This window comes from Schistocerca serialis, chromosome 1 (assembly GCF_023864345.2).
Source record: "Schistocerca serialis cubense isolate TAMUIC-IGC-003099 chromosome 1, iqSchSeri2.2, whole genome shotgun sequence".
Classification (NCBI taxonomy): Eukaryota; Metazoa; Arthropoda; class Insecta; order Orthoptera; family Acrididae; genus Schistocerca; species Schistocerca serialis.
The window spans coordinates 1,280,399,184-1,280,419,458 of NC_064638.1; positions in this window are offsets into that span (position 1 = coordinate 1,280,399,184).

Here is a 20,275-nt window from a genome sequence, read left to right on the forward strand (position 1 = left end):
ATAATGCCTATCACACAATAAAAGTTAAATTCTTTTACATAAACCAATACAATTTCCTTCTTCTGTGCTTTCTGATAAATAAATAAAGAACAAAAGTAACTATTATGCACTAATCTTTACAACAAATATTCTATTACCTAATGGTTCAATGAGGTGTCATGCTGTCATTGTGCAATGTATTTTGTGTGGAGGAAATGATGATTTATACTTAACTGAAAATACTGATAATTTAAATTTACTATATCTTTTAGAGAAATAAAGTTACAGAGTTGTTATTTACGGCATTTGTCGTTTTAATGATGTGCTTCTACACTCCTGGAAATTGAAATAAGAACATCGTGAATTCATTGTCCCAGGAAGGGGAAACTTTATTGACACATTCCTGGGGTCAGATACATCACATGATCACACTGACAGAACCACAGGCACATAGACACAGGCAACAGAGCATGCACAATGTCGGCACTAGTACAGTGTATATCCACCTTTCGCAGCAATGCAGGCTGCTATTCTCCCATGGAGACGATCGTAGAGATGCTGGATGTAGTCCTGTGGAACGGCGTGCCATGCCATTTCCACCTGGCGCCTCAGTTGGACCAGCGTTCGTGCTGGACGTGCAGACCGCGTGAGACGACGCTTCATCCAGTCCCAAACATGCTCAATGGGGGACAGATCCGGAGATCTTGCTGGCCAGGATAGTTGACTTACACCTTCTAGAGCACGTTGGGTGGCACGGGATACATGCGGACGTGCATTGTCCTGTTGGAACAGCAAGTTCCCTTGCCGGTCTAGGAATGGTAGAACGATGGGTTCGATGACGGTTTGGATGTACCGTGCACTATTCAGTGTCCCCTCGACGATCACCAGTGGTGTACGGCCAGTGTAGGAGATCGCTCCCCACACCATGATGCCGGGTGTTGGCCCTGTGTGCCTCGGTCGTATGCAGTCCTGATTGTGGCGCTCACCTGCACGGCGCCAAACACGCATACGACCATCATTGGCACCAAGGCAGAAGCGACTCTCATCGCTGAAGACGACACGTGTCCATTCGTCCCTCCATTCACGCCTGTCGCGACACCACTGGAGGCGGGCTGCACGATGTTGGGGCGTGAGCGGAAGACGGCCTAACGGTGTGCGGGACCGTAGCCCAGCTTCATGAAGACGGTTGCGAATGGTCCTCGCCGATACCCCAGGAGCAACAGTGTCCCTAATTTGCTGGGAAGTGGCGGTGCGGTCCCCTACGGCACTGCGTAGGATCCTACGGTCTTGGCGTGCATCCGTGCGTCGCTGCGGTCCGGTCCCAGGTCGACGGGCACGTGCACCTTCCGCCGACCACTGGCGACAACATCGATGTACTGTGGAGACCTCACGCCCCACGTGTTGAGCAATTCGGCGGTACGTCCACCCGGCCTCCCGCATGCCCACTATACGCCCTCGCTCAAAGTCCGTCAACTGCACATACGGTTCACGTCCACGCTGTCGCGGCATGCTACCAGTGTTAAAGACTGCGATGGAGCTCCGTATGCCACGGCAAACTGGCTGACACTGACGGCGGCGGTGCACAAATGCTGCGCAGCTAGCGCCATTCGACGGCCAACACCGCGGTTCCTGGTGTGTCCGCTGTGCCGTGTGTGTGATCATTGCTTGTACAGCCCTCTCGAAGTGTCCGGAGCAAGTATAGTGGGTCTGACACACCGGTGTCAATGTGTTCTTTTTTCCATTTCCAGGAGTGTATATGAAATGTCGCTCGTTAAGATCAACTAAAGCGTTCAGATTTTAGCATTCAGGTCTTTGTTACAAAACTTGTTAATTTCACTTTAACACTAAATCCTAAACTATTATAGAAATGAGCAATATTCAAGTTTTATTGGGATCACCATGAGAAATTAAGGAAGATGATAGATTTAAATTACTGTGGCTTCATTCTCTGAATTACTACAGAATTTAGGAGTTTTCATAAATGCTTCCCTTCATGGCCGATCATAGATCCGCCATATTTAACACTGCTACGCCTCCCTGGGCACAGACAGCTCCTTCGGGGTTCCCCTATGACGTAGGTTCTCGTCTGTCTCACTCGCACACTACAGCGCTTAGGCCTGATCAACCTAGCCTCATTCAGCAAAATAGACACCCGTGAATTTCCCCACCTCGTGGCAACTCCGCGCTGTTTGTGGCACACGGTCCTGGACGACAGGATTCGTTTCACAATTCCTGGAAGGCTGTCTCTTGCGGTCATATACTTAAACGAGAGCGAAATGCTCGTTAACTCACAAGGCGATACCCGGGAACAGGCAAAACAGACTGGGAAGCATAGTAGTAGAAATGCTGTGATGTCTAGAAGCAATTTCTACGCAGCAGCCGGTGAAAATGGGTAGTTACGAATATAGCAATTCGAAACAGAAGTGAGAAAAGTATTGTACAACATCCAGAGTTATCTGTGACAGATGATAAATGATTAATAAATTCCTAACGCAAAAAGTAATAATAAAAGCTTGGATACTTGTAAGGCACTTAGTGGAGAGAGAAAAGTAACCTTTAAAATCAAGATGAGCGAAGATAAAGACTTAGAGATTTATCTTGAAGTGTCGGGAAAACTTGTATTATCCACGACGGCAGATGACGTCAGCCGCCTCAGGTACGTGAGAAACTTCGCTCTGCTCTCATGTCCTTGGAGTTATCAGAACGATTCAAATTAGTGCTACCTGCTTACAGAATATCCTAATTTGTGGCAGAGCACCGCGAGGATTCACTGAGAACATTCGAGTGCAGTGTGTTTTTCTATACAGCTAAATCTTTTGCCTTGATATTTCCTTAAAGTAGTACCATCTTTTATCTTCACCATACTTCCGCTTGTACCCTATTTCCTCATGTGAAAATGTGTTCTGCTTAAAGTACTCTGAATTATTTCTCATCAGAGTCATCATCATTATTATCAGCCATTCTGCGTCTACTACTGGATAAAGGCATCTTCCCGACTTTTCCATGCAACATACCCATGTTGCTCCTCTTGTGTTCTGTTATTTATCCACCTTCCGTTATGTCGTCACCTCCCCTTCTCTGTATCTCTTGGAATGCAGCAGAGAAATCCATCGCTCCATCAACCATACATTTGCGTGCCTACGTGCCCAACTGACCTCCAATGGAATTTCATTACGATTACCAATGCGTTTTCCACACCACTCTAACCCCTAATCCATTTGTTTGTTTTCCTGTCTCTTCCGGCATTTACCAACCTGAACCTCTTCATTGCTTCTTCTGTAATCTTGAGTTGTGAACGTCTTTCGCATTGGAAGGCCATACCTCACTTCTGTAAGAAAACAGATCGTACACACTGATTTTAATCTTGCCTTTTAGACTGCAGTTACTTTGCCCAAATTACTCCAGACCAGTTTCGCTCATTAGATTAGATTAGATTAGATTAGTTTTCGTTCCATAGATCCGTGCTGAGGAGATCCTCGTGGATGTGTAACAATACTAATAGTTTGAATATATACATCATTTGTTTCTGTTAAAAAATTCGTCAATGGAGTAGAAGGAGTTGGCCGCTAGTAAGTCTTTCAGGCTCCTTTTAAACTGACCTTTATTTCTAACTAAATTTTTTGTGTTTGCTGGCTAATTATTGAAGATGAGTGCTCCTGAGTAGTGGACCCCTTTTTGAACTAAAGTAAGTGCTTTTAATTCCTTGTGCAGATCATTTTTGTTCCTGGTATTGTATGTATGAACTGAGCTGTTTGTTGGAAAAAGAGATATATTATTTAGGACAAATTTCATTAAGGAGTAAATATACATACCCAGTTCTTTGAAGAGGTTTCTACATGACGTCCGTGAATTTACTCCACAAATAATACGTATTACACGCTTTTGGACTCTGAAAACTTTTGTTTGACTTGAAGAGTTACCCCAAAATATTATACCATATGACATTATGGAATGAAAGTAGGCAAAGTATGCAAGCTTTTTCATTTTTATATCGCCTATGTCTGCTAACACTCGAATTGCAATTACAGATTTGTTAAGGCGTTTCTGCAGTTCTGTGGTGTGCTCCTCCAAACTGAATTTATTATCAAGTTGTAATCCCATGAATTCAAGACTGTCAACCTCTTCTATCTGCTCTTCTTCATACTTTATGCATATGCTGGGTGGAAACCTCTTACAGGTTCTGAATTGCATGTAGTGAGTCTTTTCGAAGTTTAATGTCAATGTTTACTTCTTTTGTTGTCCATCCTGTTGTTGCCTCCAGTTCCCTAAATACAAGAAACCTCATCCGCTGGTTCTGTTGTGACCTATCTGGTCGTGAATCAGTTTGTAGTTCCTCGGTGGCAACGACCACGGCGAAAAATTGGCTGTAAATGTGGGTGGATACAAAACTGTCTACGAGGGTTGGAACTTAAATAGTGGCGACTATTTATTCACAACCGATACAAAAAAGTTACATGCTTGCAGCTGTTACTGTCCTTCAAAGTAGTCACCAGCGCTGTGTAGCACCCGTTGCCAGCTATGTGGAAGGCGTAGTATACCGTTAGCATAGCCTGTTCTGTTGATGGTGCGAGTGGAGCGGTCTAAAGTTAAGGTCATTCTCGTGTACGACTGTGATGGTGTTATGCTAACGCATTACGTTCCTCTACGGCAGACCGTCAATGCACAGTATTACTGTTCGTTTTTGGAGTATCACCTGCGACCAGCTTTGCGAAAGAAGCGGCGACACTTTCTGCGCAACCCACCCATCATTTTGCACGACAATGCGCGGGCGCATACAGCGCTAGCTGTGGCTGCTCTGTTCGGTCGATGGGACTGGGAAGTACTGTACCATCCACCATACTCCCCGGACGTAAGTCCTTGTGACTTTGATTTGATTCCGAAGACGAAGGAACCACTTCGTGGCATTCGCTTCATAACTGTTACAGATATTCGACAGGCTGTAGACCGCTCCACTCGTACCATCAACAGAACAGGCTCTGCTAACGGTATAGTACGCCTTCCACATCGCTGGCAACGGGCTCTACACAACGCTGGTGACTACTCTGAAGGACAGTAACAGGTGCGAACATGTAACTCTTTTGTATCGGTTGTGAATAAATAGTTGCCACTATTTAAGTTCCAACCCTCGTACATCCAATAATGTGGTCGACACACACACGCAACACACACATTTGGTTTCACAGGTTTTGCTTCCATAAACGTGAGACCCCCTCCCTCACAGAATTAGTTATGGCCAGTCTGTGTCTTAATTACGTTGTTAAGTCTCATTCACCAGGTACGCACATGCTTCACATTCTAATTATACGACAATAGTCGCGCAGTATAACGTAACGAACCCACAACAGACTCACTGAGATGAAACGATATGTTTTTTTTTTTTCATGTGGTGAAGCTAAACGTTATAGTTTCTGTTGATAGCGTCGAACATCGACTACGTCAGCACTTCCCCTCACACTCCTCCGCACACCGCAACGACCAATCCTGTCGTTTAGATTTATGCTCATCTTTTCCAGCAACTGTTTTTGAAGAATTTGGTTGTGTAGGAATAGCGCCCTAGTTGTGTTAAAGCTGTTTTTTAACGTAACTGGTGCACTTTTTCTTCACGTCGGAAATCTTGTTATTCCATTCACACCGCCACCTCCAGTGCAATCGCTGGTCTTCTTTTGTGCCACATGTACTTGCTTCACACAGCCAAAGAGAAAGATTGGACGTGATGAAAGCTCAAAAAATAGTAACACTCCTTCACACAGTGAAAGTAAAATCGTGTCCTACTACAGTTTCAAAAGAATGACTTCAATTTTTTTCCGAAAAGAGTGAAAAGAATGTAATATAAAATAAAAGTATCGGCAAGAAGATAATTTTTATAAAAGCTTTGGGATTTCTTGCCGCTGCAGTCAACAAAATGAAGCATGGGAAGGAAGAGTGGTTTTATGTCTCTTGGAGTGCTGTTACTATAGTACTTGTCTTACAGCCTCTTTAATTACAGAGTCTACTCGGAAAGCCATTTCCTGGAATTTTGTAAGCAGGCTTTCCCAAGACGTTAGGCGTCTTTCATTGAGGTTTTAAAGCCCGTATTATTTGAGCGTTTCTCTCCGGCATTGGCCGATGCGCCATCCCCATGGCGTTATTGCGAAAATTTACGAAACTAGTGCGACGATATAAAAAACAATCGTAACAACGAAAATATTGATAAAAGCCATAAAGACGATGTCTTGTGATTATTGCAGTGAAATATTGTAAAATAATATAGAAAAAGAACAATGAAAATTACTATTAATACGAAAACTATGTATTTCAAGACTAATCTGTGAACAAGGACAAAAATGAATAGACAGTCCTCTAACGAGGAAGAAAGAGAAAAAACTAACTACTCTTCGTTTTGTTCTTGATTGTAGAAGGACGCCATTGACGATTCGTGATGAGAATGGTATGTGTTTGTTACTAATACTGTAAGAAAAAGCATTCTTATGATAATAATAATTAATTCTATAAATGTGTAAAATTGTGTTTTCCTTTCAATAGTGTAGGGGAAGGCATCCCATAATTATTACTCAATAATTTGCAGTTTTCATTACGGGCGAGAACATAATTTTAAGTTTTTCATTACGCCACACGGCTTAAAAATAGGAACCCACTGACTGAGAATTATCTGCTTAAGTGTTTCACTTGAAAGTGAATTAATATTTCTTGCAGAAACTGTTTTTGTGTTAGCCTGGACCAGTCAGCACGGATAAGGTCTCAGGCGATTCACTACATAAAAATAATTGTAATTCAGATGTAAATAGAAAATAGCTTTCAAAGAATTTTAATCAGTTCTATAACGAGATTTCAATACGAACCTCACAGAATGCCCAGAGTCTCTTCTCATTAACAAAACAATGAAGCTGGTCGGATTTTAATGTGCGCGACATTTAGCTTTGCTACATTTCATGTCTATTACGTTAAACACAGACATGCTAGACTGCTGAAATTCGCAGTTGAAAAGAAATTAACATTACTGGCACAACAACCAAAGCCCTTCACGTAACCGTCAAGATTTTGGTGCACTTTAACACAGCATTTCAGCTTCGTGTTGCAGAGCGGCTCTGCGCGTCTGCAAACGACGAAAGGTACGTGAAACATAACGTTCTAATAACGACAGGCCCTCAGAAAACTAAAGCGTGTGGGGCCAAGGCGCCCAGGAAAAGTACAAAGCTCAATTAAGGTGTCTTTAATGATGTTACACTTTCTAATTTCCAACCTTTCATTACATAGAACATCATTACGAGTTAGTAGAATTGAGTATTCTGCATTTACAACTGCATTTAGCATTGATACTGAGAATAAGTCATCTTAATTATTTCTTCTGCTACACGAACATTGACAATAACATCATACAGTACGGAAAGTCGTACACCGAGCAAAGTACTGTGGCTCTTCAGAGATCAGCGAATGAATCGTTCAGCAATACGATCATGTCCTGTAACGACGGGGATGAAATTTACATGTCGCGGAAGGTCAGCTAGTGAAGACACGACTACAGTGTCCGTCAGGGAATTAGGCACATCGCTTGTTTACAACGTTGAAAATGTGCGGCAAATACAAATATTAGGTATTGCTTTTTGTGTGCTTTATGTAGCAAATGAAGTAGATAACAAGTAATATAGAACCCTCAGAAAATGAGACTGACGGAAAGTGCAACATGGCTAAGTGGGAATGGCTAGAGAACAAATGTAAGGCTGTAGAAGCATGCTTAACAAAAAGACAGGTAGATGCCGCCTATAAGAAAATTAAACAGACCTTTGGAGGACAGAGAAACTGCTTTACGAATACCAGGAGCTCAGATGGTGAGTAAGATAGGGTCGAACTTCCCCATAGTTACCACATGTACCTCATTCCCTGAAAACAACATTGACAAGTCCGCACTTGGTACCGCACGGGGAATACGAGGGGATACTCAAAAAAGTCAGAATTATTTTTGAAAAGTTATATGTTTCAAATTGTTTACAAAGAACCTTGTCCCATTCAAAATACTCTCCATCACAACTAATACATTTGTCCCACCGGTGCTACAACTGTTCGAAACATTTTTTGTAGGCGTCTTTAGAAATGGCTGACATCTCCTCCCTCGTTTTTTCTTGACTTCTTCAGTGTTGTCAAATCGGCGTCCTTTCATGTCCCTTTTCATGTGTGGAAGTAATAAAACGTCGCACGGAGCCAGGACAGGCTAGTAAGGTGCCTGGAGCAGCGGAAACACGCCATTTTTAGCTGAAAACTGTGTAACCTGTGTGTGCAGGTGGGTTGTCGTGGTGGAAGAACCAGTCTCCTGTATGCCACCAATCGGTTCTTTTTTCACGAACACTGTTGCGCAATCTTCTTAAAACTTCCTAATAATAGCTTTGATTGACGGTCTGACCTGGAAGAAGAAACTCTGAATGAACTACGCCCTTAGCATCAAAAAAGCAAATCCAGCGTTGTTTTGATGTTTGATTCGACTTGACGACATTTTTTTTGGACTGAGTGACGATGACGTCTTCCATTGGCTTGTCTGTTGCTTTGTTTCTGGATCGCAAGCATTGCACCGTGACTCATCTTTGACAGAAAAGCTGGATCAGTCCCAAGCTGTTGTTTCAAAGCACGACATATTTCAACTCCATGTTCCTTTCGACTGTCAGTCATAACCCGAGGAACAAACTTGGCAGCAACCCTTTTCATTCCCAAATATTCCGTTAAAATTCGCTGAAGGAGCTTCAAGATAACCCACTAATCTCTGACAACTGACCAACTGTATGTCGACGGTCGGCGAGAACAAGCTCTCGAATTATTTCAATATTTTCGTCAATTAGGGCAGTTGATGGACGTGCAGAGCGAGGTTTGTCATCAATCTAAATTTTTAACCAAGCAAACCAGTCGTACATTTGTGTTTTTCCTGTCATCTTCGTAAGCTGTTTTCAACATTAAAAGTTTGACCAGCATTATTACCGAGTAGAAAACAAGATTTCACAGCTGCACGGTGTTCACTTAAACTTGCAATTATAAAAACAGTCACTGCAGATGAACAGAACAAGCCAGGCCGACAATGCAGGCGGCACTGAACTGGGAATGAGTTGCGATACACACGCCTAACGGCAGATGTGTGTGCTACACAGACTTGTTGGGTACCCCCTCGTAAGCAAGAAGAAAACATAAGTAAATTCCAGGGATTTATCTCGAGGTAGAACCACGAGGTTTCTCTGGGAAATTGTACCGGCGTGCAGCGCCACAGTTCGCCAGTCTCGGTACACCCAGCGGAACAGCTGCGTAACCTTCCTCCGTTACACCTTATCCGAAAACAGCTGATAATAGTTAGTACACACAAACTTTGCTCTTAAAGGTTCAACGTAGTGTTTGATGGTTTAACATAGTCCTGGTTCATTAACATTTTGTCTCCTCGTTGTACAAGCAGATCGAAGTAATGGTGACACTTTCGTTCATTATAGCCTTTGTATAACTTACAGGGTAACGTTGTTTGTATGTTAGTTGACATTTAGTCTCTTTCCACTTAGCTATCCCCTAGATTTCACAGTGGGTTAGTCCTCTTTACTAGCCCTTTATTGCTTTTGGCTTTTAGACTTTTACCTTCCGATATTCACCAGTTTTTGCGGTTCTATTTCTTTTTCTATTTATTCCCTTCATTTATCCCTAACTACGCCATAGCCATTCTCCACAATTATCCCCTCTACGTTCCTAATCGATTTCTTTCATTTTCATTAATCTCCTCCTTGTTACTCGTATTTCAATCCCTGGGATAGTTTCTACAATAGAAGACTGCAAACAGGTTTGCAGAATAGTATTATATTTAAAGGACTGCAGTTCAGAAAAAGGAAACTGAAAGAAAACTGCGAACAGGTTTGGAACCCATGTACGCCTCACGCGTTTGAACTCTCCCACCTTTTGCCGGCCGGAGTGGCCGTGCGATTCTAGGCGCTACAGTCTGGAACCGAGCGACCGCTACGGTCGCAGGTTCCAATCCTGCCTCGGGCATGGATGTGTGTGATGTCCTTAGGTTAGTTAGGTTTAATTAGTTCTGAGTTCTAGGCGACTGATGACCTCAGAAGCTAAGTCGCATAGTGCTCAGAGCCATTTGAACCATTTCTCCCACCTTTTGTTGTCCTTGTAAGGCAGGGCGGAGGATCGGACAAAGTTACGTGGCAATCTCTTTCCCTTGGGGTCGGAACTGCCCCTACTGGCCAAACAATCAACAATGAGCAACGTCATGAGGATGCAGAAGACAATGGGAACCAATGCACTAAAGACACATTATGTGCATCCACAGAATATGTGACCTGCAATTGAAAAAGTGACATGATGATCTCTCCATTGCCAAAGAATCCCTAATAATACCCCATTCTCCTCTCCGGGAGAGGAGCCGCTCTGGGTAGCCGAGCGGTTTTAAGCGCCTTGTCACGGTTCACATCGGAGGTTCGAGTCCTCCCTCGAGTATAGGTGTGTGTTTGTCCTTCGCGTAAGTTAGTTTAAGTTAGATTAAGTAGTGCGTAAGCCTAGGGACCGATGACCCTCGGAGTTTGGTCCCACAGAAGTTACCACAAATTTCCAATTTTCCGGGAGGGGACTGCCAATGGAAAGGTGACCATAAGAAAACCACTGAATGACCAACCAAGGATAAAGTTCTACGAGTCGGGGCGTGGTAGTGAAGCTAGAAAATCTGAAAAGGGAAATGCAAAGGCTCAGTCTAGACCAGGGGAGTGAAATGGAAATAAGGCGAGGAATTCTGGTACGATGAGTCTACTATAATAACAACAGCAGCAGAAATGGTGTAACGAGTGTAGAATTCGTTATGAATAGGAGAGCAGGACAGAGAGCATGTTACTGTGAACAGTTCAGTGTTCTGACCAGAATCGACTGCAAACCAACACCGACAACGATCGTTCAGGATTACATGTCCACGTCTAAGATGAACATGAAGATATATAACAAGTATATGAGAATATTGTACGGCTGACTCAGTACATAAACGGCGAAGAAAATCTAATAGTTATGTGGGATGGAATGTGGTTGTAGGGGGAAGGAGTAGAAGAAAGGGGTATAGGAGAATATGGGCTTGGTAGTAGGAATAAGATAGGTGAAAGACTAATTGAGTTCTGCAATAAATATCGGCTAGTAATAGCGAATGTTCTGTTCAGGAATCACAAGAGCAGGATGTATACTTGGAAAAGACCGGGAGATACGGGAAGATTTCAATTACATCTACATCTACATGTACATATATACTCCGCTAGCCAGTAAGCGGTGTGTGGCGGAGGGCACAATTCGTGCCAAAGTCATATTCCCCCCCTCACCCCTCTCCCCCCCCCCCCCCACCCCAACCCCTCTGTTCCACTCGCGGATCGCGCGAGGGAAAAACGACTGTCCGAACGCCTCAGTACGAGCTCTAACTTCCCTTACCTTTAAATGATGATCATTGCGTGATTTGAAAGTTGGTGGTAATAATATATGCTCTACATCCTCGGTGAAGATCGGATTTTGGAATTTAGTGAGCAGCCCCTTCCGTTTAGCGCTCCGTCTATCTGTAAGTGTGTCCCACTTTCTATCAGATTTGTAACGCTCTCGCGATGGCTAAATATACCAGTCACGAATCTTGCCATTCTTCTTTGGAGCTTCTCAATCTCTTGCATCAAACCCAACTGGTAAGGGTCCCATACAGACGAACAATACTCTTAAGACTCGACGAACTAACGTATTGTAGAAAGAAGGATCCTTTATTGTATGATTATATGATAGCGGAACAAACACTGGTAGCAGTTACTTCTGTAAAATATCTGGGAGTATGCGTGCGGAACGATTTGAAGTGGAATGGTCATATAAAATTAATTGTTGGTAAGGCGGGTACCAGGTTGAGATTCATTGGGAGAGTGCTTAGAAAATGTAGTCCATCAACAAAGGAGGTGGCTTACAAAACACTCGTTCGACCTATACTTGAGTATTGCACATCAGTGTGGGATCCGTACCAGATCGGTCTGACGGAGGAGATAGAGAGATCCAAAGAAGAGCGGCGCGTTTTGTCACAGGGTTATTTGGTAACCGTGATAGCGTTACGGAGATGTTTAATAAACTCAAGTGGCAGACTCTGCAAGAGAGGCGCTCTGCATCGCGGTGTAGCTTGCTCGCCAGGTTTCGAGAGGGTGCGTTTCTGGATGAGGTATCGAATATATTGCTTCCCCCTACTTATACCTCCCGAGGAGATCACGAATGTAAAATTAGAGAGATTAGAGCGCGCACGGAGGCTTTCAGACAGTCGTTCTTCCCGCGAACCATACGCGACTGGAACAGGAAAGGGAGGTAATGACAGTGGCACGTAAAGTGCCCTCCGCCACACACCGTTGGGTGGCTTGCGGAGTATCAATGTAGATGTAGATGTAGATGTAGATTGTAAGCAATTTTCTTTGTTGAAGGACTGCATCGCTTCAGGATTCTACCAATAAACCGCAATCTAGAGTTACTTGTGTAATCCGATCATTCCATTTGAGATCATTTCGAATAGTCACACCCAGATACTTGACGGATGTTACCGCTTCCAAAGACTGGGCATTTATTTTGTATTCGTCCATTAATGGGGATTTTTGCCTTGTTATACGCAGTAGGTTACACTTACTAATATTGAGAGATAACTGCCAGTCATTACACCACGCATTTATTTTCTGCAAGTCATCATTGATTTGTTCACAACTTTCATGTGATACTACTTTCCTGTAGACTACAGCATCATCGGCAAACAGTATCAGGCTGCTGTCAATACCATCAATCAGATCGTTTATGTAAATCGTAAAAAGCAGAGGACCTATTACGCTGCCCTGGGGCATGCCTGAAGTTATGCTTGTTTCTGTTGAAGTCACCCCGTTCAGGACGACATACTGCTCCCTGTCTGTTAGAAAACTTTCTCTCCAACCGCATATGTCATTGGATAGACCGTAAGCGCGCACTTTTTGTAGCAAGCGACAGTGCGAACTAAGTCGAACGCCTTTCGAAAGTCTAGAAATATGGCATCAACCTGGGAGCCGCTATCTAGAGTCTGTTGTATATCGTGCACAAAGAGGGCCAGCTGTGTCTCGCATGACCGCTGTTTCCTAAAACCGTGCTGGTTTCTGCACATGAGCTTCTCAGAGTCTAGAAAGGTCATTCATTACGTCTGAACACAAAATATGTTCCATGATTCTACAACAAATCGATGCCAGTGAAATTGGCCAGTAATAATGTGCATCCGATTTTCTACCCTTTTTATAGATTGCTATGACCTGGGCCTTCTTCCAGTGCTGTGTAACTTTCAGCTGTTCCAATGATCTCTGATAGATGATGGATAAGAATGGTGTTATATTTGTAGCATAGTCAACATAAAATCTTACGGGGATACCGTCTGGGGTAGATGCCTTCCTGGCATCTAAGGATCTCAACTGTTTTACAATCCCAGATACACTAAACACTATGTCAGCCATCTTTGCGTTTGTTCGATAATTGGAAGGGGGAATGGAGCTGCAGTCCTCTACCGTAAACGAGTTTTTGATAGCTAGGTTTAGAATTTCGGCGTTCTGTTTATCATCATCAGTTGCATTACCCGTACCGTCAGCAAGATAAGGCATGGAATTATTTGTAGCGTTCATAGATTTTACGTACAGCCTAAATTTTTGGGGGTTATTTTTAGAATCTGCCGATAAAATATTGTTTTCAAATTTGTTAAAAAATCTCTCATTGTCCTTCTGACAGCTGCTTTCATTTCGCATAATTTCTGTTTGTCAGCGGGGCAGTGACTAGGTTTTAAACGACTGTGTAAAATTCTCTGCTTTCTCAGCAACTTCCTAATACGTTTGTTGCACCAAGCTGGATCCTTTCCCTCCCCTATATTAATTTTCCATCTCAGTCGAACCTCTTGTTTGTCGTGTGGCTAGAGGTGGTAGCGACCCAATCTTTCATTTTGATTTTAATGTCAGATAGCATTTCCATTTGCGTGTGGCTCTCTTAGCCATCAGGGTATTGCTCAGACCTCCACTCATTTTATAAACACCACTTAAGTGCACGCCACTTACAAAGTCTGTTCAAAAAAATTCCGCAACTTTATCCACAAAATGTTTCTACGCTTACCTTTCACTTATTGTGCGTGGTCTACCTCGATATACTCTCCTGCACAATTGATACAATGCTCTCAACGCCGTTTCCACTTCCTGAAGCATTCTTGGTACGCCTCTTGATATCGTTCCGATCTTCGTCCTTATAACGGGGCTTTCAACTTCGGAAATAAAATAAATTCCGCAGGAGCCAGGGTTGGAGAGTACGGAGGGTGAATCAACACAGCTATTTCGTCTTTTGCGCGACATTCACGCACCAAAAGGGATGACTGTGCAGGTGGATGGTATGTAGTTGGCGGCAACACGGCGCATTCCAAGGCGTTGTGTCAGGATTTCATGACATGATCCAACTGAAATGTTACATTCTTCTGCAGTCTCTCGGATAGTCAGTCAGTCATCGATTGCCCCGCACAGTTTAGTTGACGTTCCAGACATGAGCGTCGACGGTGGACGTCGAAGGACGTCCTGAACGAGGGTTATCTTTAACTACCGTCTGGCCATGTCTAAACCATGTAAACTATTCGTAACACCGAGTACGGCATAAGCACTCATCACCGTAGGCTCCTTGCGCCATTTAATGGGTCTCTGCAAAGATTTTCCTTAGTTTCACGGAAAACTTAATGCAGACGCGTTCTGCTGTAACTCCGCCATCTGGAAATCCGCCATCGGTGCGGCATAACGTTCAACTCAATAAAGCACGGAACGGTAACTAACAGACATACAAGAATGAAACTTCCGGCAGTTACACATTAAAACACATCGGCGATCTTTTACAGAAGCTCGAAATTTAGCGCGGACTTCAATGCGAGATGCCTGTAACAATTGCCACAATGAAACGTTGTCTCGAAACCTGACAGAAAATCCAAAGAGATTATGGTCGTATGTGAAGTATGTTAGCGGCAAGAAACAATCAATGCCTTCTCTGCGCGAAGATACTGTCGGAGACAGTGCTGCCAAACCAGAGTTATTAAACACAGTCTTCCGAAATGCCTTCACAAAAGAAGACGAAGTAAATATTCCCTAATTCGAACCAAGAACAGTTGCCAACATGACTAACGTAGAAGTAGATATCCTCGGAGTAGTGAAGCAACTTACATCACTTAATAAAAGCAAGTCTTCTGGTCCAGACTGTATACCACTTGCGTTCCTTTCGGAGTATGCTGATGCATTAGCTCCATACTTAAAAGTCATATGCAACCGTTGGCTCGACGAAAGATCAGTACCCAAAGACTGGAAAGTTGCACAGGCCACACCAATATTCAAGAAAGGTAGTAGCAGTAATCCACTAAATTACAGGCCCATATCGTTAACGTCGATATGTAGTAGGATATTAGAACATATATTGTGTTCGAACATTATGAATTACCTCCAAGAAAACTGTATATTGACACACAGTCAACATGGGTTTAGAAAACATCGTTTCTGGAATACCTAGCTCTTTATTCACATGAAGTGTTGAGTGCTATTGACAAGGGGTTTCAGATCGATTCCGTATTTCTGGATTTTCGGAAGGCTTTTGACACTGTACCACACAAGCGGCTCGTACTGAAATTGCGTGCTTAGGGAACATCGTCTCAGTTACGTGACTTGATCTGTGATTTCCTGTCAGAGAGGTCACAGTTTGTTGTAATTGATGGAAAGTCATAGAGTAAAACAGAAGTGATTTCTGGCGTTCCCCAAGGTAGTGTTATAGGCCCTTTGCTGTTCCTTATCTGTATAAACGATTTGGGAGACAATCTGAGCAGCCGTATTCGGTTGTTTGCAAATGACGCTGTCGTTTATCGACTAACAAGGACATCAGAACATCAAAACAAACTGAAAAACGATTTAGAAAAAATATCTGAATGGTGCGAAAAGTGGCAGTTAATCCTGAATAACGAAAAGTGTGAGGTTATCCACATGAGTGCTAAAAGGAACTCGTTAAACTTCGGTTACACGATAAATCACTCTAATTTAAAAGCCGTAAATTCAACTAAATACCTAGGTATTACAATTATGAATAACTTAAATTGGAAGGAACACATAGAAAATGTTGTGGGGAAGGCTAACCAAAGACTGCGTTTCATTAGCAGGACACTTAGAAAATGTAACACCGCCTACACTACGATTGTCCGTCCTCTTTTAGAATACTGCTGCGCGGAGTGGGATCCCTAGCAGATGGGACTGACGGAGTACATCGAAAAAGTTCATAGAAAGGCAGCACATTTTGTATTATCGCGAAATATGGGAGAGAGCGTCACAGAAATGATAAAGGGTTTTGGCCTGGAAATCGTTAAAAGAAAGGCGTTTCTCGTTGCGACGGAATCTTCTCACGAAATTCCAATCACCAACTTACTCCTCCGAATACGAAAATATTTTGTTGACACCGACCTACGTAGAGAGGAACGATCACCGTGATAAAATTAGGGAAATCAGAGCTCGTACTGAAAGATATAGGTGTTTATTCTTTCTGCGCGGTATACGAGGTTGGAATAATAGAGAATTGTGAAGGTGGTTCGATGAAGCCTCTGCCAGGCACTTAAATGTGATTTGTAGAGTATCGATGTAGATGTAGATGTAGAACCCGCGTGTTCAGGAATGCCAGCCGCATTTCGATGCAACAGACCATTGGCGCGAAATTGCGAATGTTCCAGAATTTTTTGATCGGACCCCGCGTATGGAAAACACCGACAAAAGCAAGTGACAGAATGGTAGAACATCTGTTAAGACATCAAGGAATAACTTCCATGGTACTACAGAGAGCTGTAGAGGGCAAAAACTGTAGAGGAAGGCAGAGATTGGAATACATCCAGAAAATATTTGAGGACGTGGATTACGAGTGCTACTCTGAGATGAAGAGGTTGACACAGGAGAGGAATTCGTGGCGGGCCGCATCAAACCAGTCAGCAGACTGACGACGCAACAAGAAAAGAAAAATTAGGTACCTCATCACCGACCAACGCCACTGTTAACCATTTATCTGGTGTCGCCTTCCTTAGTTCCATCTTAAAATCTGATTCAGACATTCAAGATTATGTAGATAAATCGATTAAATTTTGGAATACAGTGCTATTTTCTGATAAATCGAAGATTAACTTGTTTGGATCTGAGCAAATGCGAAAAGTGTGCAGAAGCCAAATACAGAGCTCTGGTCACATATCCTACCTCCAGTAAAGACATGAGGGAGGAAGCATAATTGTTTGGGAGAGAAGGAGGCGATTAGTGTTCAACGTCCCGTCGACAACGAGGTCATTAGAGACGGAGCACAAGCTGGAATTCGGGAGGGATGAGATAAGAAATCAGCCGTGCCCTTTCAAAGGGACTATCCCGGCATTTGCCTGAAACGATTTAGGGAAATCACGGAAAACCTAAATCAGGATGGCAGGACACGGGTTTGAACCGTCGTCCTCCCGAATGCGAGTCCAGTGTGCTAACCACTGCGCCACCCCTCTCGGTAATTGTTTGCGGAAGCATGGCACCTTCTGCTGTTGGTGATTTGACAATTGTTGTCGCGGATCATCGTAAGTGTATCGCTGTGTTGAGAGGCCATTTACTTAGCAGTACACAGGAACGGAGTCTTGTTGATGTCTTTTACTTTCGACAAGACAAACGTACGGCTCTGAGAACTCGTTATTGTGTACTTCTCCAAGAAAGTTTTCCCTCCACCACAAAGCCCTGATCTTAATCCCATAGACCATTCATGGGTACATGTGGATACAAAAGTTCGAAAAGTCGTTCACAGGAAAGCGGCAGTTTCAGACGGTATTGTTAGAGGAACGCTCGAAGATCTCCTCAAGTATTACTGCAACTTGGTTCACTCCATGACAAGCCACCGTGGCACAACAACCGAGTTAGAAAACTGCTGCGGAAGCAAAGAGAACTTCACAGCAAACATAAACATAACCAACGCCTTGCAGACAAACAAAAATTACGCGAAGCGAAATGCAGTGTGAGGAGGGCTATGCGAGAGGCGTTCAATGAATTCGAAAGTAAAGTTCTATGTACTGGCTTGGCAGAAAATCCTAAGAAATTTTGGTCTTGTGTCAAAGCGATAGGTGGATCAAAACAAAATTTTCAGATACTTTGTGACCAAAATGGTACTGAAACAGAGGATGCAGGCTAAAGGCCGAAATACTAAATGTCTTTTTCCAAAGCTGTTTTACAGAGGAAGACTGCGCTGTAGTTCCTTCTATAGAATGTCGCACAGATTACAAGATGGTACATATCGAAATAGATGACAGAGGGATAGAAAAACAATTAAAATCGCTCAAAAGAGGAAAGGCCGCTGGACCTGATGGGATACAAGTTCGATTTTACCCAGAGTACGTGAAGGAACTTGCCCCCCTTCTTGCAGCGGTGTACCGTAGGTCTCTAGAAGAGCATAGCGTTCCAAAAGATTGGAAAAGGGCACAGGTCATCCCCGTTTTCAAGAACGGACGTCGAACAGATGTACAGAACTGTAGACTTATATCTCTAACGTCGATCAGTTGTAGAATTTTGGAACACGTATTATGTTCGAGTATAATGGCTTTTCTGGAGACTAGAAATCTACTCTGTAGGAATCAGCTTGGGTTTCAAAAAAGACGATCGTGAGAAACCCAGGTCGCGCTATTCGCCCACGAGACTCAGACGGCCATAGACACGGGTTCTCAGGTAGATGTCGTGTTTCTTGACTTCCGCAAGGCGTTTGATACAGTTCCCCACAGTCGATTAATAAACGAAGTAAGAGCATATGGAGTATCAGACCAAGTGTTTGATTGGATTGAAGAGTTCCTAGATAACAGAACGCAGCATGCCATTCTCAATGGAGAGAAGTCTTCCGAAGTAAGAGTGATTTCAGGTGTGCTGCAGGGGAGTGTCGTAGGACCGTTGCTATTCACAATATACATAAATGACCTTATGGATGACATCGGAAGTTCACTGAGGCTTTTTGCGGATGATGCTATGGTACATCGAGAGGTTGTAACAATGGAAAATTGTACTGAAATGCAAGAGGATCTGCAACGAATTGACGCATGGTGCGGGGAATGGCAATTGAATCTCAATGTAGGCAAGTGTAATGTGCTGCGAATACATAGAAAGAAAGATTCTTTATCATTTAGCTAGAATATAGCAGATCAGCAACTGGAAGCAGTTAATTCCATAAATTATCTGGGAGTACGCATTAGGAGTGATTTAAAATGGAATGGCCATATAAAATTAATCATCGGTAAAGCAGATGCCAGACTGAGATTCAGTGGAAGAATCCTAAGGAAATGCAATCCGAAAACAAAGGAACTAGGCTACAGTACGCTTGTTCGCCCACTGCTTGAATACTGCTCACCAGTGTGGGATCCGTAGCAGGTGGGGTTGATAGAAGAGATAGAGAAGATCCAACGGAGAGCAGCGCGCTTCGTTACAGGATCACTTAGTAATCGCGAAAGCGTTACGGAGATGATAGATAAACTCCAGTGGAAGACTTTGCTGGAGGGACGCTCACTAGCTCGGTACGGGCTTTTGTTGAAGTTTCGAGAACATACCTTCACCGAGGAGTCAGGCAGTATATTGCTCCCTCCTACGTATATCTCGCGAAGAGCCCGTGAGGATAAAATCAGAGAGATTAGTGTCCACACAGAGCCATACCGACAATCTTTCTTTCCACGAACAATACGAGACAGGAATAGAAGGGAGATCTGATAGAAGTACTGAAAGTAGCCTCCGCCACACACCGTCAGGTGGTTTGCGGAGTATGGATGTAGATGTAGACGTCTTCAAGCTTATATCAGTGCCAACAGTAAGCACACAGGCTACTAGAACTGAGTTACGTGACTTAGAGAGACATTACTTCATTTTTCTCTAAGTGTGCCAAAACTTTTTTGATATGTAGAGCAACTGATTTCTTTTAGTGAAGTAATACTTTGTTGCGAGAAAAATACGTTTATTATTGTGCATTATTAAATATAACAGAGGGCCTTTATTTGTTTGTAATGTATACATGATGGTAGGTGTATCAGTAGTTTGTTGTGCCACTGTACGTGCGAATTCCAACGGAGAATTCCAGGGCGAGGTAACAAAACGGAGATATACGCTCACAGGAGGCTGAGAGATGGTGAGATACTTTTAAGAGCAGCTGGCCTGCCCAGCTGATAGCGCGAGAAGATTCCACACTTTCGGACGTTATCGCGAGCGCGCTGGGGTCAGCAGCAGCGCCCGGCGATAGCGCTGCGAGCACTCGCGCCGCG